Source organism: Telopea speciosissima, chromosome 6 (assembly GCF_018873765.1).
Source record: "Telopea speciosissima isolate NSW1024214 ecotype Mountain lineage chromosome 6, Tspe_v1, whole genome shotgun sequence".
Classification (NCBI taxonomy): domain Eukaryota; kingdom Viridiplantae; phylum Streptophyta; class Magnoliopsida; order Proteales; family Proteaceae; genus Telopea; species Telopea speciosissima.
The window spans coordinates 52,185,285-52,204,762 of record NC_057921.1 but is presented as its reverse complement, the minus strand read 5'-3'; the positions used below and the strand labels follow the sequence as shown (position 1 = coordinate 52,204,762).

The window sequence follows — 19,478 nt, the reverse complement described above, 5'->3', positions numbered from 1 at the left end:
CAAAAGCTAAACGGATGTGGATTCGAATATGCTATAGCTATCCGAAAATATAGCTATATTTTCATGTAAACAGATAAAATATTCGATCCGTATCCGTGTTCGTATCCATTTAGCACTATCTGAATCCATCCGAAAGCTAATCGAATGCGGATGCGGATATAGCACTATCCTAGCCGAATCCGATCCGTTTACATCCCTAATTTCACCCCCTCCAAAAAGAAAAAAAAAAAAAGAAGGTACATTTAGGGGATGTAAAAATGATCGGATTTGGCTCATATTTACCATGGATCGTAAACTCGATCAAAACCTGTTGAAACCGTTGAGTTGTCTCGGTTTCGATAGATTCTGAGGCGAGTTGGAGTGGAACTTTTAAAAATCCCGTAACTCAACGTGGTTTCGACCATTTCGGTTAGGTTTCGATCGAAACCAGGTCGAAACGGTCGAAACCAGGGCCAATTGATATGTTTTTTCCTTGGTTTTAGTAATACACAGACCAAGTATCTTTACTTTAGACTACAAAACCAAATTACGCTTTGTTATCTTTCTTTTTCCCATTCAAACCAACGACAACCTCATCTTCTTCTCCTATTCTGTATTTTTGCTTCTTCTTCTTCAATCCTATGTTTTGGAGCATGGTCAGCTCGCGAGGATCGGATACTTACTACCTACAATAACACTCATGGAGAAGGAAAATTGAGAGATCTCCCTCCAAAAGCAGGTTTAATTTCTCTATTCTCTGTTCTGTTCTGTTCTACTGCACCTCTTTAATCTTCATCACTACATGTATATATGAAGCTTATTGTCATGGTTTTGTGGGTTTGAAACGATGGGAGAAGAGTTGTAGGCTGCGATGGTTCATGGTTGAACTACCTGAGACCAGATATCAAGAGAGGCAACATTTCCAAAGAAGAAGAAGAGCTCATCATCAGACTTCATAAGCTGCTCGGTAATAGGTGACTTAATTAATTACCTCTCTCTTCCTCTCCTTTTTGTTCTTTTTTTGGCCCCATTATGAGAAAAGCAAAAAAGGGTGGTGTTTTCAAGACAAACCTGTGATTTCTCTTTCTTTCTCTTTTTTGGCCCCATTAATAAAAACCTAGAAAGTTTCTTGAGGGTTCGGTTCTACATAGATGTGGTGATATAAGCCAACAATAGTGAATTGACCATGTTACCCCTACTAATATCCTTTTGTGGCTTATGATATCTAATATCCCTCTGCTTCCATTTCAAGAGTATCATCAGATTGTTTTATATACACCATAGTGCACATCGTTATTTTATTAGAAAACAAAACAGAACAAGAAACTGTTCTGTTGTGTTGGGTTATTATTTCTTCATTTGTTTTAGGGTTTTAGGGTTGAAAATAGAAAATTGGTTCCCAATTTGGGTGTCCTTGATCTAATGTATGCAAAAGAATTTAGTTGGGATTCTAATATTATGTATGGCATCATTTCCTCATTTGTCAAGTTTTTAGTCTAAGGAGACATCAAGTCAACATGACTGTATGTACATATAGGCTGTGTTTGTTATATATATATTCTTGGAATGCATTCTATGCCGATTTTGTATTATAAGATTAATATAAAATCAATCTAAAATGCATCGTATCAGCGCGTGCGTTAATAAACTTGGGTCAATAACCATAAGTACCATTTTCAGTGATTTTTTGATGAATGTAATTCATGGATTATGTTTAAAATATGAAAAATAGGCAACCTGCAAAAGCCAGACCTAAAAAACTTTGTTTTGGGGTCGAAACCTTGGTTTCTCCATCAATGGAAAAATATCCCAGGTTTCGACGGAGATATGGTCGAAACCGAGACGAACTTGATTTCTGGCTAGTCGAAACCTTGTCGAAACCCGAGTTTTAGAACCTTGATATTTACTACTATCTGAACTATTTATCTAATGACATATTTGGGAATTTGAAAAACTAATATCATATTCGAATTCGAAAGTTTATCGGATTGGATAATACGATAAACTATCCAATTAATAAATGAATCTGACTTCTATCGACTCATGGTTAGGATTTGGGTTAAGACTTAGGATTTGGCATATGAGTAAAATATCTTTATAAAAGTGTTTATAATAAGGATAATATAGTAATATAAGGGCGCATAGAGCTCTAAATGAATTCAAGCACAGATTGGATACGGATTCAAAAACCCCTAAATGAATTCAAACACAGATTGGATACGGATTTTTGACTATCCATTTACATCCCTAGGTACATTAGGGCGCATAGAGCTCGTCTCCAGGGAGCCTCTAGAGCCTAGGGAGTGCCTAAGGGGGCATCCAACGGCTGGGTTGTGCCACACACATCTCGACGGCTGATTAGCCCCCCATCGGGATGTGTGCGGCACAACTCAGCTGTTGGATGCCCCTTGGGCACTTCCGGGGCGCCGTGGAGAGGAGTTGGATCCATATTAGGGCTTAGGGTGTAAGAGTGTTAAACGGTTTTGTTTCATGTATACGGTTTCAATAGTTTCATTTTTAAACGGTTTTCGATTTTAAATGATTCTAAACGATCTAAACGGTTTTTAAAATTCTTTATTCAAACAACTTCTCTCTTTTAATTACCGAGTCAGGACCTGGGGGTCTCTATGTGGTGCATGTCGCAAATACAATTGATGCGACTACACGTGAGCGTGACATGAGGAATTGATTGGAAATCTACCTCTTTGAAAAAAGTAGATGAAAATGATACAAAAAAGATAAAAGAAGACAAAAAGTGGTATTGAATTTGTTTCTTTGTAGGAGAAGGGGTTAAACATATAGGTAATGGGCGAATTTCTTCTTATCTTTTTCTTGTATTTATCTTATGTGTTAATATTTTTATTAATTTACTATTTTAAATTCATATTCATTTTTTAATATTAAAATAAAAATAATGTAAATGAAAAATGAAAATCCAGAAATTGTTTTTATCTTCATCTTCTTTAAGTATTTCTAACTTCGAATTTTCTTTTTTATTGAAATGGATGTAAACTTAACATTGAATTGAATTGATTGTTGTTGTATGTTTTCTTATAATAATTGTAAGGTTATAACTGTTTATATGTTTTAATTTTCTATTCAAATAAATGTCAACAGGGTGGGCCTTGGTGCAACGGTAAAGGTTGCTCCATTGTGACCAAGTGGTCACGGGTTTGAGTTTAGAAACAGTCTCTTTGCGAAAGCAGATCAACCAACTGTGTAGTTGTCGGTTGGTTCCAATTGTACTAGCCCCCACTTATAGATATGTAAACATCGATTAGGGCCTGACCAAAACCAAGTGGCTCCACCGGAATGACATTGACACTCGAAGTAGACATATTTTCCTTTGTCTATTTAACCAACCATTCTTTTTCTATTTTTATTATTTTTGTCATTAAAATAGTAAAAAATCAAAGCACCCACCCACTTCTTCTTCTTCTTCCTCTCTCTCTCTCTCTCTCTCTCGTTTTTTACTCAATTCATTTTTTTGTCGTCAATTTTTCTATATAATTAATTTTTGTATTCAACATTTCATCCTCATCGTTCTTCTTCGAATAGATCAACTCATCCTCATTGTTCTTCTTCGAACAGATCGATCTGCTTCAGTTCTTCTCCTGTTTTTGCAGGATGCAACCCAATGATGGATATCGTGAAGAGGTTACCAGTGAATGGTTTGCCACATGTTTCTTAACCAGCGTATCAGGACAGCAGTTGTTGTTGTTGTACAAGTACATGATCCGGAGTACGGACTCTCTTCAAGCACCCCACTTCTTCTTTCTCTTCCTCTTTTTATCCAATTTACCTTTTCGTATTTTTTTATTTTATATTAACCTACAGCGCGATTCTCGAGTCGTCACTCTTCTTCCCCCTCTTCATATTCGTAGAAGCAGAAGGCAACCCTCCCTTTGCATTACAATTGATCTCAACACAACCATCTTCATCTCTCCTCAACCTCACAGCCATGGGATAGAACGGCACAGGTGTCATACTCAAAGCCTCCTTCAATACATGGCGTTGAAGAAGTTGGAAGACCCGTTCAGCCTGTGGAACTAAATGCTTGGTGTATGCATTCTCGGTACCACCATATCGACGTTGGCGTTTCAGAGCCCCCTCTGTAGCGTATCCTGCGCCTGCCGCATCATAGTCGATTCCTTCGCCTCTATTTTCCTCTTGAAACCCGTTACAACTTACAACAAGAACAACAAAGATCAATTATCAGATTGTCTTTGCCTTCTTGGTGATTTCAGTTGAGAATCCATGAAAGATGGATCGGTTTCAGAGAAGGGAATGCACCTGTAACAAAGACGAAGGAGAAGAATTGGATCATGATGTCCATTGTTGGGTTGTATCCTGCAAAAGAATGAGAATAACTGAAGCAGGTCGATTTGTTCGAAGAAGAACGATGAGGCTGAGTCGATCTATTCGAAGAAGAACAATGAGGATGAAATGTTGAATAAAAAATTAATTAAATAGAAATATTGAAGAAAAAAACAAAAAAAAAAATGAATGGATTAGAAAACGGGAGAGAGAAGAAGCGGATGGGTGCTTTCATTTTTTACTATTTTTGTCATTACTATTTTAATGACAAAAATAGTAAAAAATAGAAGAAGAATGGTAGGTTAAATAGATTATCAGGTTACAAGGTGAAAAGGAAGGGTAACGTGGGTATTTAAAAACATGAGGGTAGAAGGAGATGTAAAAGTTTAAAAGCAAGGGAGTATCAGAAAAGAAGTTTAACTGTTCAAGGTAGGGTAGTTTTAATAAATATAGGCTAAAGAACTCTGTCCAGGAGTGTGGACAGCCCCCTATTTATCAACCTTTCAATTTCCGAAAATGATCGTACACAAATCTCCTCCCCGTAAATAAATTTCCATAAATAATATAAGGGAAAAAGAACTCTGTCCAGGAGGGTGGGCCATGTGGCCTATGCCAACACTCCCATGAGTCTATCTCTTTCCTCCTCATATGAAAAGACACCTCTGCCCACTTGTTTTAAGGAGGAGAGAGATAGACACATGGGAGTGCTAGCGTAGGACACACTCCTGGACAGAAAACTACTTTCCAAAATATAATTAAGGACGAGAGAATGTTACTTGGGCCTCTAGAGCTTGTATGCGCACGTTGGCCAATGGGAGCGTGCATGCAAGCATCAACTTGGGTGGGTTTTCACATTTCCATAGGGGCAGAGTGGTACTTTTCCATGGGGGCAAGGTAGTTTTGTGTTTAGGAGCAAGAGCCATGCTGGCCACGCGACCAGGTAGTGTTCTTTTTAGCTATAATTACTAACTGGTCACGTGGCCCCTGCACCTTGACACAGGAGGGCACAAAATTACCACTTTGTCGCCTCTTGTGATATAAAAAACCCCTTATATTTTGATGCCTCTGTGTACGTTCTCATTGGCCCCCACGCTGGTGCATGTGCTACACGACCAAATAGCAGTCTCTTGCCCATTAAATAAATGAATTTGATTAAAACAAGTCAAGAGGGTGGGTTCCCTCCAACGCCAATGTTCCATCTCGTCTAATGGGCCTGAGCTCTGGTTGGGATTTTTCAACCCTAACCGTCCCAATGGGCTTATGGGCCGAAAATCCATGAATTTAAGTCTGAAAGGTGCTGTGTTCAGAAGGGTTCAAGGCCATCGTTGGCCCAATTACCAACAATTGGTGAGTTATGCATTTAGGGTAATTATGAGCTGCTAATTTTGAATTTCTTTTAGGGAGGAGCTACCATTCCTAATCACGTTTTAGGGTTATAAGACCCACATCCAATCGTCCATTGGGAATTTCCTAAGTTACCAAGGATTTTTGGATGTCGATATGAACAGCTGACAAACTTGACATTTTGAAGATTCTACCTAATGTTTTGACGGCAGTTCATAATGTTAATCAACCTAATTTCGTTGGTCATACTTTGCCACTTTGGCTAGTTCACTTCTAAAATGAGTTAATTTCAATTAGAATTGGGTCGGGCCAGACCCATCCATACTTGGTTTGAAATGTTCGATCTTAGGCTCCATATATCCGAATCGAATGATTCAAAAGCCATGTTTTCCTTACCTCGCATTCTTTGGATTGGTATGAAAATGGGGAAAAATACTGGTCAGTAGAAACTTCTCCCAATACCGATTGTACACCGGCATGCCGATTCTTCAGCCGATGTTAGTCTAGTTATTGAGTTTAGGCCGGTTGCTCAGTCAGGTTGAGCCTGAGCACATTTGGGTGCCTGCGACCGGTTAATCCAGTCAAACTAGAGTTAAGCCTTCCGGCTAGCTAACTCCATCTAGTTTTTCAAGTATTTTTTAACTCAAAGATCCCACTTTAATTTCAACCCTCACTAGATGTCATGTTTTTTCAAAAAGTTCGATTAAGGGTATACCAATTATTTACTCTTAGGTATTTCTGGTCTGGAGAAATCTCTAATGCCTTAAATCATGAGAATCACCTAATAAAGACTTAAGATACAAAATGAAATACAAATTAAAATGCATGATCTTAAGTTCTACAAACACGTCCATTTGGTAAAGTCAATCTCGAAGTGTATCCATTCGAAGTTCTTGAACCACTATATTCTTAACATTGTCCAACTGGATGGACTTACAAAAGGCTCTTGATCACCATTGAAGAGCTCACTTGTTGTCACATATGGGAAGGCCAAACTCTTTGAAGACTTGACCACCTAAGAATGGCAATGCACACAAACCATCTGCATGCTTAAACACCAAAGTTAGTTAGCACAAAAAACCTATATAACATGTAATGTCTCAACAATAGAGACCGTGGGAGAGTATCTCTATGGACTTTATTATGAATCTATCTAAGTTGGATGGTGTGATTCTATCATGGTAGTTGTAGATCGATTTTTTTTAAGTTTGAGACATTCATCGCAGCTCCAAGGATTCTATGACGGAAGAAGCAGTGAGATTATTTCTAAAGCATATCATAAAATATTGGAGACAGACACAATCCATCATTTGCGATCGAGATCCTCGCTTCATAGGTCAGTTTTGGATGGAGCTATTCAAGCTGATGGGATCAGCCTTGCACTTCTCCACTAGCTTTCACCCACAAAACGATGGGGAATAGAACAAATAAAAACTTGTTAGAGATGTACCTAAGGAACTTTGTGAGTGACAACCAATGAAATTGTGCCAAGTTGCTTGATGTGGCGCAATTCTTTTATAATCTCTAAAGAATCTACTAACTAGAGTCCATTCAAAACAACCACTAGATAGAAACCTCTAACGCCACATACAACGAGGAAAGGCTACATAGGAAAGAAGTATGCTAAGGAATGGTAAGAGAAGGTAGAGGTGGCTAAGTCTTACTCAGACAAAGACACTACGAAAACAGAAGAAATTGACAACAAAGGGAGGCTAGCTACCGATAGACTTCATGGTTGGAGAGTTGGTAATCGTCAAGCTTCTATCGCAACAGGCCAAGTCTCTAAGGAAGGTGCACAAAGGGTTGCTTCGGATACCTAAAATAGGAATTACCTCATTTGACTAAGGCACCAGCCAAATAACAAGTTTTACTCAAGGTTTCCTAGTGAAATAAAGTTTATATTCTCTTAAACTCTCTTTAAGTGTTCTCTTATGCTCTCTTCCTAGTCTCATATGGGAGGTTCAAAGGCTGAATTAGGGCCACAGCAATGCTTGTGACCTACTAGGTGTTGGGACAGTTGACATTGTAGTGTAGTTACCATATCTTAAAATTCGGTCTAATCACTGATATTTTATGAAATATTTGGATTTTGATGAAGGTCAAAAAAAAATTGGGTGCAACTCAATAGTAATACAGGTTTCGACCAAAATTTCACATTTTGACAAAAAATTCGGTTTAAACTCAATTTTGGTACAAAACAATACATATAAAAGCACAAATTCGATCGAAATGGGTCAAAATTTTGACCTGTTTTGTAAGTTTCGATTGGTTTCACCTGTTAAAGGGGGGGGGGGGGGGTTGAACTCCAAACAAACTCTAGATTTAGTATATTTTACTAAATCATCTACATTTTTTTCTAGAGCAAAGTGTTGGGGATGCATTTGAGTGATGATTCGTCACATTTGAGCAAGATTTGTGTAATATTTAAATTTAAAATTATTTTTTAACCCAAAGGTTTTGAGCCTTCCCGAAACTCTATGGTATTAACACAGAATTGGAGGAACATTTTCATAGGGGTGTTTTAACTTAATTATACATTTGTACTTGTAACACTTTGATATTATGTAATATTAAATATTTTTTTTATTGAATTTTATGAGTTATAATCTATGACACTAAATTATATGTAGAATAGACTACATTTGTAAAAGTATATAACAGGATACAAAATGCACTACCAACTTAAAATACAAATTCAAACTATTATATTCGATTTTTTTTAATTTTTTATATATTAAAAGAATTATAATTTATTTAAAAATGCTTGATTAAGGTTTTCTAAAATTCATATCACAATATAACTATTTAACCATTAAACAAAAAAAAAAGAGTTTCAATAGAAACATAAAATCCATGATACTTTCAAATAAGCAAAAGGTTTCGTCCACAACTATGCAACATACACGATTCTATCCCCTCTCTTACAATAAGGGTTTGAAATAATCACCTTCACACGAGTTCAGTTCTTTTGCACGTATGTGCAAGTGCTCGTACGTGTATAAGGTAACGTTACCCTATTTTTTATCATTTACAAGAAGAGGAGTGGGTAACAATGGAAATAGAACCCCAATCTCAGAAAAACAAAAAAAAAAAAAAAAAAAAAAAAAAAAAAAAAAACCAAAACCCAACCACCCCACGTCCAAAGTAACCTGGTTACCTTGGAAGAATTGTTTTTCAGGTTCCACTGGATCCCCAAAAATAAAAATAAAAATAAAATAAAATAAAAAGAAGAAAAAAAAGGAAAAAGAGTTTCGCTAGATTCGTTGTCGACCCTGCAGTGACACGTGTTACCTTTTATTTTGGTACCTGTTGCTATCTATCTTCTCCGTTTAGGTTCACGAGGGAATCCCAAGTCTATTGTCCGTATTTATTAAAAGAAAGACAAGTGCATGTGAAGAGTAAACTCTAATAAAGAAGAAGATCTACTCTACTTTACCCATTAGGGTAGGTACAGTCCGGTCGGGTCTGGAAGACCAAAACCAAGAGTCTGATTTGAACCAATAAAGCATAGACACATCGGTGTTGGAAAAACCGACAGAGAACAAGAGGCTACCTCTACGACTCTACTACCCTCATCTTTTCCAGACGAAACGATGATGCTTCTCCTTCGCTTTCACAGTTTCACCTCGACAAGACAGAGAGAGAGAGAGTACACCAGCCACACAGAATTGATCTTAGGATCTCCGTTGTCCTCACTGAGCTACTCAACCCTCTTCAGTTAAGCACGCGCGCACACACTCCCATAATTTAGGTTATGTTTAGTTGTTAAGGAAAAAAAAATTACAAACATTTTGAATATAAAGAAAGGGTGCGCTGTTTGTAACCTAACTTATTTACCCTCTATAAAGTGATATCTTCGATGGCCCATGCTTAGGTCCTATGCTCATACGTTTCTGTAATAACAAAGCTCAAGGGAGCCGTGTGTGGGGGGGGGGGGGGTGGAGGGAGTCGGATCTGGAACTGGCAAGAGAGGAGAAGGCTAAGGGAAGGGGAGAGCAAGGGGTGTCGGAGATTGAGAAAATGAAGAGAGTGAGAGGAAGAAAATGTTGAAATTACAAAAATACACCCACTTATAAAAAGGCCGATATATAAAACTAAGGGTAAAAAAAGAAACAAATATATGGTTACAACATTATATTGTAACCTGGGCTTTTTTTTTATGAAAGTGTTATCACATAAACCACACACCAATCCCAAAAGGTTAACCGAAATTACAAACAGCTTTGCCCATAAAGAAATAAACATAAATCAATCATTTGTATCATCATAAATTTTTTTTCTCTCTTTTTTTTTTTTTTTTGGGAGGGGGGGGGGGCGGGGGTCATCTATTTTTGCCCATAAAGAAATAGCCATAAATCAACAGTGCATCATTTTCTCTTCTTCTTCTTCAACCTCCTACTTACATCTTTCCCTTGATCCCTTGTATACCTTAACTTCCAATTAGATCAACTTTAAGCCCTTATTTGTTTGTGCTTATCATGGATGATTTAACTAGAGACATACAAGGTGAAATTCTTTGGTGTATGATTTTTGCTGATGATATTGTATTGGTGGATGAGACAAAAACAGAGATTAATGCCAAGTTGGAGTTATAAAGATCTACATTAGAATTAAAAGGTTTTAAGGTAAATAGAACAAAGACAAAGTACATGGTGCAACTTTAACTACACTATGACGGTTAATGAGATGGTCAATTATGATAATAATTAATAAAGAGATACCTCATAGTGATTATTTCAGATATTTGAGCTCTACCGTAAATAAATAAGGGGATATAGAGAATGATTTATCCCAAAGAATTAAAATAGGATGGATGAAGTAGAGAGGTGCAACCAGCATTCTATGTGATCGACGTATTCTTTTAAAACTCAAAAGAAAATTTTATAGGATCGACTGCCATACGACCGGCTATGATGTATGGTGCGGAATGTTGGATAGTGAAGAAGAGGCTCATAGATAAACTAAGTTTGGTGGAAATGAAGATGTTGAGATGGATGTGTGGCAAGACTAGGAAGGATAAAGTAATGAATGACCATATTAGAGTTGAGTTGGGAGTAACCCCTATACATGAGAAGCTACGAGAGAGTCGTTTGAGGCATGATCATGTTCAACAAAGGCCTAGGGATGCACCAGTACGTATGGCGAAGTGATTTGATTCAGATTGAAGGATCTAAAAGAGCTAGGGGCAGGCCTAAAATGACCCTAAGAGAAGTAGTGAGGAAAGACATGCTTAGTCTGGGTCTTGCCATGAGGGAATGGCCTCGAATAGAGCGATTGGAGGACAACAATCCATGCAGCCGCCCCAAGTAGGTGGGATTTTCCTGAGTTTCAGCTAGTCGATGTTGTTGTGCTCTTTTCTATTTGCTACTATTTTTTTTCGTTCGTCTTTGAAAGGATCATGTAGCCGACCCCTTTAGGTGCGATAAGGCTGAGCTGCTGCTGTTGTTGTTATAGAAGATAGCTGCCAGTATTTCTTGTCGTTAAAGAATTGGGCGAGTTGCTTTTTGGTCATGAATTTGAAATTCCGGTGGTGAACCAGGTTTGATACTTCGAAAGAACCGATGTTTTGCAGTATAAACTACATTAAAGATGGATGGTATTGTCACAAAAGGAAAATGTTGGGTAATGCTTATAAATTATATGACTGGAATGGACCCTTTTAGCAGAATTCATTTCTATTTAAATTAATTTTATCAGAAACAAAGCATGAACTGTGCTGCAATTCTGGACTTCTATGTTGCAAAATAACTCATACAATTAAATTTTAATGTCATTTTGGTCTTTTCTTATAATGGTATGATGTACTTGGTCCTTATACACAGTCCCAATTGGACTGAAAGCATGGGTGCAAATACCTCTCCCTTGATATACTCAGATTCCTGTATCTTGTGTCTCAAGGGCTATTCTGTTAGAGTGATATATATATATATATATATATAGATATTTTAAGTTTCTTAGCCTGTTCTATTGTCTAATGAAAGACAAGATTCCCTTATGTCAAGCCTTGGGTAGATGCCATATCATCATATCTGGCTTATCTATGGATGGGTATAATAACTATATGGAATTATTGCATCTCTTAAGTGTACTACAAAAGCACTAAAGTCATTATGAACCGAAAGAAATCCTGCTGGAATGGGGACTAGGCCTACAAATGTGACAAATGCCAGAGGTTCATGGCCATTGTTTGATGACTCACAAAAGGGTTTGCTTGTCAAAATATTGGCCCATTTTTTCTTTTTCAAAAAACTTTCCCAATTTGTATGGAATACTGTCTGGAACACATCTAAATTTGATGGTTGGAGTCATCATTTGAGGAGTCTCACTCTCACATAGGGATGTGCTTGGGCCACCCAAATTTCTTATGGGATGATACAAGGTGTAGGACCATTTGATCCGTCTTGGAATCATTGAATGGTATGTGTTATGCTCAGGCCTTTGGAAATGAAATACAAACTAATTTTGGTTTAGATATTTTTATTATTTCATCTTTTTTGTTGAAAAGTAGAAAATCCTCTCCCCCATTTTCTAGGTGTAATATATATTTATGAATAGTTTCTCTTGGTGTCCTTGATGGTGATAAAATCATGTACACATAATTTTGCTGCCCTTTTAAATCAAATCTATTTTCATATTCTGCAAAAACCCTTCGGCTCTGTTTGGTTGCAAGGAGAATTAAAAGGTAGGGAAGTGAAATTTTCATACTTAAAAAAGAAATTTTTGTAATCGTTACCCCATGTGACAATATCACTAACTCCAAATCATTCCATATTTGATTATTAAATTCTACTTTACTTTGCATCTAATTCCCTTTGGTTTAAAATGTAAAATAAATATTACATGTAAAATGTATCATTACTAAATATGGTAGAAATTTAAGTAGTTTATATAATCACATGGGGTAATGATTACAAAAATTTCTTTTTTAGGTTTGAAAATTTTCCCTTCCCTTCTCTTCCCTGCCCTTCCCTTTGATTTCCTTTACAACCAAACGGAGCCTTCATGTATTTATCTGTATGGAAATCTATTTATTTTATTTTTGATTAGTTACAGGGGGTGGGGATTTAATTAGCAAAGTAGGAGAAGTTGTATTAATGTTATTATTATTATTATTATTTTACAATTACAATAAGTTTGTTCTATACCCAAGTAAACCCTATACCTGAGAATTGTAGTCCTAGACAATGGACCCCCCAATCCCCCAATTAACCTCAGCTATCCGAACTTCATAAAAGGAAAAATGATAGGTCCACACTTGTAAATTGCTTCAAAGAGCTACAACACTCTGTTGAATTAGTAAGATGTAGCCCATAAGGGGGTTGAATTGGAAAATGCTAAGATATTGATCTTCATTCGGAGGATTGTGTGACTAACACACAAGAGTTTAGAGTGGTTAGGTATATGTCTACCATAGTTGTCACGGCGTCACGGCGATCCAAGTAGGTGGAGGGGTGTCACGTCGATATATCGACATGTCACCCGGCGACCATGTCGATCATGTTTTATTTTTTATTTTCTCTATTTTTAATGTGCTAATAGATGTATACTCAAGCCATGTTTTATTTTTTCTCTAGTGTTTCTCAAGTTTTAAGAAAAAAATTCAGAAATCGAAGAAGAAATCGAAGAGGGAAAGAAGAAATCGAAAGAAATTGAAGAGGGAAAGAAGAATAAAGGGAGAAGAAGAAATCAAAGAGAGGGACGCCATGGCGTAGGTCGCCATGCAACCTTCTCCAGCGCCAGGACGCCATGGCGACGCCATGACAACTATGATGTCTACATCCACTACTTGGACCGTTCCAGGTTTTTACTCTGCATAGCTTTTACCTGTGCTATCCAAGCTGTTACAGTCTTTCCAAGGGTAACAACTAACCCAATTATTTCCAAGGATCACAAGCAAGCATAGTTTTTTTTTCCTGGCTCACAACCAAACCTGGGTGTTTCCAAGGATCACACCTAACCCAACAGTTTTGCGGGTTCACCTACCAACCCAATAGTTTTACCAAATCTTGATGTTCCTAGGCGCATACATAACCTTTCAACTCTCGCAGGAGTTCTTTTTGAGTTTTTTCATACTCAAGTCCTTGAGTTTTGCAACTCAAGAAATACAAGCCTCTTGATAGTCAGATATACAAGATAATGCTTACTCAATGCCTCTTTGTAGGCGGATATACAAATAAGTCCTCAAACCTTCTAAGTTCTAATTAGGTAGATATACTAATGAAACACACAAGACTTGATTCTCACCTATGAAGCCCAAGTAGATGTTCTTTTCTCTACAAGGTATTAAGTCCTCTTGGATTCCTAAGAGTCTGTGACAAAACCAGAGCACTAATCAACTAGCACTAATGGAGAGAAAAAGGAGGAGGAGAAGCAAGAGAGAGATCGAGAGAATTGGAGTAATCTGCTCACATATGTGCAGCATAATGCAAAACATGGGCCTTAATCTTTATTTATAATAATTCCAGCATCTAATACAACCAACTGAACATAAAGAATTAATAGTACCTAAAATACCCCCAAACTAACTTATGCTTACAAGTATAAACCGAGACCAATACACTTAACACTCCTCCTCAAGTTGGAGCATAGATATATCACACATGCCCAGCTTGGAACACCCTTGTAGAAAAAGAGCCCGAAACAAGGCTTTGGTAATCAAATGCCCAAGTTGATGAGATTGGACAAACAAAGTGGAGATTAGCATTTTCATTACTGCGTCCCGAACAAAGTGACAATCTACTTCAATATGCTTCGTCCTCCCATAGAAAACAAGATTATTAGCAATGTAAATGGCCGCTTGGTTACCACAGCACATCTCCATCAGCTTATTAGTAGAATAACCAAGCTCTTGAAAAGGATCGAAGCCACATCAGCTCAGCAGCAGTGTGAGCCATAGCTCTATACTCTGCTTCAGCTGGAACGAACAATAGTAATCTGTTTATTACATCTCCATGTAACAAAATTTCTTCCAATGAAAGTACGATACCCCGTAGTTGACCATCTATCACCATCAGCTCCAACCCAGTTAGCATCTAAATAACCAACAATATTAGTATGTCCATGATGATGGTAAATAAGTCCCTTTCCTGGAGCGTCTTTGAGGTACTTTAGTATACGAGAGGTTACCTCCCAGTGAACATGCTTAGGTGTCTGTGTAAACTAACTAATCACACCAACAAACAACATATGATATATTATGTTGGGTACTAGTAAGATATATAAGCTTGCCAACAAGTCTTCGATACTGATGCTTATCTTCAAAATGTTGATAATTAGATGCCCAAAGCTTGACATGAGGATCCATAGGAGTATGTACAGGCTTATAGCCTAACATCCCTATTTCATTGAGAAGATCAAGAACATATTTTTGTTGAGACAAACTGAGACTCATCAAGTCAATGCTCATGGGGACTATTTGAGCCCATAAATGGATTTATATAGCCTACAGACTTTCTTAGTGTCCTCCCTCTGAGCAACATACCCAGGAGGTTGCTCCATATAAGCTTTCCTCCTGTAAGTCACCATACAAAAGGCATTCTTGATGTGTAGGGGCCAATATAAATTAACAACCAAAGAACTAAGGATTCACACAAAATTTAACCGAGCAACAGATGAGAAAGTCTCAAAGTAGTTAACCCCATAAGTTTGTGTGTAGCCCTTAGCAATTCACCAGTCAAGCTTTCAACTGCTCTACTGAACCATCAAAGTAATACTTGATGGTATACACGCAACGACACTTTACAAGGTCCTTACCACGAGGTAGAGTGACCAGAATCCAATTCTTGAAAGAAAGCAAGGCATCCATTTTCACATCCATTGCAGTTTTCCACCCAGGGTGAGCCAATGGAATTTTATAATGGGGAGCTGAGGAACAGTGTGAGAAGTGATAAGCATAGCAAACTGACGAAGAGAAGTGGGGAGATGAGATATAAACACATAATTATCTATTGGATAAGCAACCAAGGTAGGCCGAGTATAAGAATGAGTACCTTTCCGAAGAGCAATAGGAAGATCAATGTTAGAGGGAGGATCTCTAGGCAAAGAGGCAGAGGGACAATCGACACAGATGGTGGTTATTTCGGACGGTGCTTGTAAACTTGTAAAGGCACCCTTGGGGTATCAATAGGAGGTGCCTAAGGTTTTGGATTTGAAACCTCAAGGGGAATGGACTGAAGAAGAGGAGGTGGAGTAGAAGTAACAGGGCCCAAATCAGGAATCAGGCCACCAAAACAGGGTATGTTCTCAAACAAGGTGATATTAGCACTAACAAATTGTTGACGAGAAATAGGGTCAAAACCCCGATAGCCCTTCTGAGTACGAGAGTACCCCAAAAAAATACACTTGGTAGACCTTGGAGACAACTTATCGAGACCAGGATGAAGATTATGGACAAAACATTGACAACCACAAATACGAGGAGGTAAATTAAACAAGGAACTGTTAGGGAAAACCACAGAAAAGGGAGTACGATTACGTAAGATAGAAGACGGCATCCGATTAATCAAAAAACAAGCAGTCAACATGGCATGACCTAATAAAATTTAGGAACATTCATATGGAACATTAAAGACTTAGCAATATCTAGTAAATGACGGTTCTTACGTTCGACAACCCCATTTTGTTGAGGTGTATAATAACAAATGCTCTGGTAAAGGATGACATTGCCAGAACAGAACAATGAAATCTCACGTTGAGTAATCTCAAATGCATTGTTGGTACGCAAAAATTTCAGACAAATACCAAACTGAACTTTTTATTTTATTATAAAATTGTTTGAAAGCAGAAACAAATTCAAAATGATCTCTCAAAAGATACAACCATGACATGCTAGAGTGATCATTAGTAAAGGCCACAAAATAATAAAAACCAGACCAACGCTTGACCCTACATGTGTGCCAAGTATCTGAATGAACTAAATAAAAAAATGACAGACTCCTAGACTGACTATGGGAAGAGAAAACTAATGTAGTCCTAGGTAGGAGTAGTCCCACTAGGAGCCAGGGTAATAGGATCACCAAACAAGGCTGGCCGATTGGGACAGCTTAGGCTAATTAGGGCAGAATTAGGGTTAGGGTTAGGGTTTTGAGCTAGGGTTTTATTTGGTAATGATGTACAGGTTTTTATGAGTCTATTGGTGTAGGTTTGGATTGAATTGGATGAAATTGGAAATCTAGGGTTTCGGGTTAGAGGCCTTGTGAAAATGGAGTGTTTTCAGGATCTAGGGTTTAGGGGTGGATTTTGGGAAAGGATTTTATAGGGTATTAATGGGCAAGTCTAGGGGGTTATTTTGGTATAAAGAAGTTAGGGTTTGGATGAGTTACAAAATTCTACAATTTAGGGCAGAATTATTTTGCAGGCCTTGGGTTTTAATGGAGGTTAGGGTTTGATGGATGGATGAGGAAAGTAGTAATGATTGAGTATTGGCAATGGGGATTGATGGGGCTGGGTTTAGAGGATTAGGAGAAGAAGGGTGATTGTTGAAACTGTAAAGTACTTACTTGAGCATTGATCTTCAATGGCAGCAGCTTTAAAGATGAACAATGGGGTCTCCTGATCTAGAAGATGCAAGGAGATAAGTAGCAGCCCTCCCAATCTTCACGATGCAAGGAGTCGATTAGAGATCCACCAATCCCTTCATCTTGATATTACTCACAAGGCAACCTTGATATTACTCACAAGGCACACTCACAATGGACCAAAGGCAGCAACAAAGGTAGCAAGCATAAAGCTGAGTTTTTATTAATCAAAATTCGTGTACAATGCTGACCTCCCTTACAAACTTATGTAGAAGACTCAAAAATAGACTTAGACATTAAAAAGGAATGGCCTAACCCTATCCCTAATCTATTAGCTAACTTAAATTGACTAGGAAACTAAAATAGACTCAAAATAGAGTCCTAATCCAGCCCAACTAAACAACTAAAAGAAAAACTAATTAAATCACTTAAATTGAACCATTGGTTGAACCGGTTCAATTTAAAACACCAAATAAAAAACTAAGTATGGGAGCTAATCTCGTATACAACCTATTTACCCATATTTTAGGCCCATCAAAAAGGCCTATTACATTAGAAACCCATGGGATCAAAGTCCCAACATGTATGTAACCCAACCCTAGACTTATTCCTAAAGAAATAAGCCCATTTCGATGATGAATCTGCATCAACTCTCCCCAGCTTGAAAAAATTTGTCCTCGAATTTTGCAGTGATGGGGGGGGAAATTAACATGTGATCAGTAGCTTTAACCATCCCCAAACAAAATTCCAATGAGGCAGGAACATTGGGGATAAAGTCTTCAATGCGTGGAGCTTGCTCTTCGAAGAACCATGGTGGCATAACAAACTCTATATGTCCTTTCTTTGAATCAACAACAACTGTCAATGTCTCGTTTATAGAGCCTTCAGTGTTAGCAACCTTCTCATCTAATGCATGAGACACAAGCTCCCCCTCTTCAAGAACAGTATCTTAAAGGTCATTATTTTCCTTTGGAATGCTCTCAATCAACTCTTCATCTTCTACTGTTTCAGCTTTGTCTACTTTGTTCTCTTCAATGTATACCTCTTCAGTAGAATCTTCTACAATAGTGTTTTGGACCTCCACATCAATTTGATGGCCAAGCTTCTTAATTATGATCTCAACTATTGGTACAGCTTGGTCTACTTGAATTTCCTTAGCTATCGGTTCTTGAATCTCATTTTGCGTTTGAGTTGACATGTTCAGCAGTCCCTGTGGCTGTACAGTCGATGTGGTTAAATTTGGTTGTAACCCTTTTAGAGTAAACAAATGGTATAGACGGTGTTGATCAGGTAGGACACACGAATTGTTTTTAGGTTCAATCCAACCTTGTCGCTTGTCCAACCAATTACAACCTACTGCAATAACGCTCCTTGGAGATGGTACCGGCTTACACCAAGCACCGTCAGAGTATGAGGAACAATCAAATTCAACAAAGACTTGACCTGTAGGCATGATGCAAATCTCTCCTAACTGGGACAACATATCCACCACGGCTTATGAAATAATGTTGTTACGTCACCTCTCATCAACAATTAATATGGTTGTGCTCCCATTGGGTAGACGAACTTGAGTCTTAAAAATGAATGGAGGTGGGTCTTTCGAGGCTTGATTGGAGCTTCCCTCCGCCATAGCTCTGATACCAATTTAATATAGTCCTAGGTAGGAGTAGTCCCACTAGGAGCCAGGTTAATAGGATCACCAAATAAGGCTAGCCGATTGGGACAACTTAGGCTAATTAGGGCAGAATTAGGGTTAGGGTTAGGGTTTTGAGCTAGGGTTTTATTTGGTAATGATGTGCAGGTATTTATGAGTCTATTGGTGTAGGTTTTGATTGATTTGGATCAAATTGGAAATCTAGGGTTTCGGGTTAGAGACCTTGTAAAAATGGAGTGTTTTCAGGATCTAGGGTTTAGGGGTGGATTTTGGGAGAGGGTTTTATAGGGTATTAATGGGTAGGTCTAGGGGGTTATTTTGGTATAAAGAAGTTAGGGTTTGGATGAGTTACAAAATTCTGCAATTTAGGGCAGAATTGTTTTGCAGGCCTTAGGTTTTAAAGAAGGTTAGGGTTTGATGAATGGATGAGGAAAGTAGCAATGATTGAGTATTGGCAATGGGGATTGAGGGGGCTGGGTTTAGAGGATTAATTAGGAGAAGAAGGGTGACTGCTGAAACTGTAAAGTACTTACTTGAACACTGATCTTCAATGGCAGCAGCTTTGAAGATGAACAATGGGGTCTCCCGATCTACAAGATGCAAGGAGTCGATTGGAGATCCACCAATCCCTTCACCTTGATATTACTCACAAGGCACACTCGCAATGG

General features: G+C 37.9%; 1 long non-coding RNA gene across 1 annotated transcript; it reads left to right on the top strand.

The window, feature by feature from the left end:
* Positions 1–843: 843 nt before the first annotated feature.
* LOC122664263 lies at positions 844–18,799 on the top strand. The gene is made up of 3 exons (XR_006333320.1): positions 844–953; positions 18,433–18,437; positions 18,789–18,799. It is a non-coding gene; the product is annotated as an uncharacterized LOC122664263 (long non-coding RNA).
* Positions 18,800–19,478: the final 679 nt, after the last annotated feature.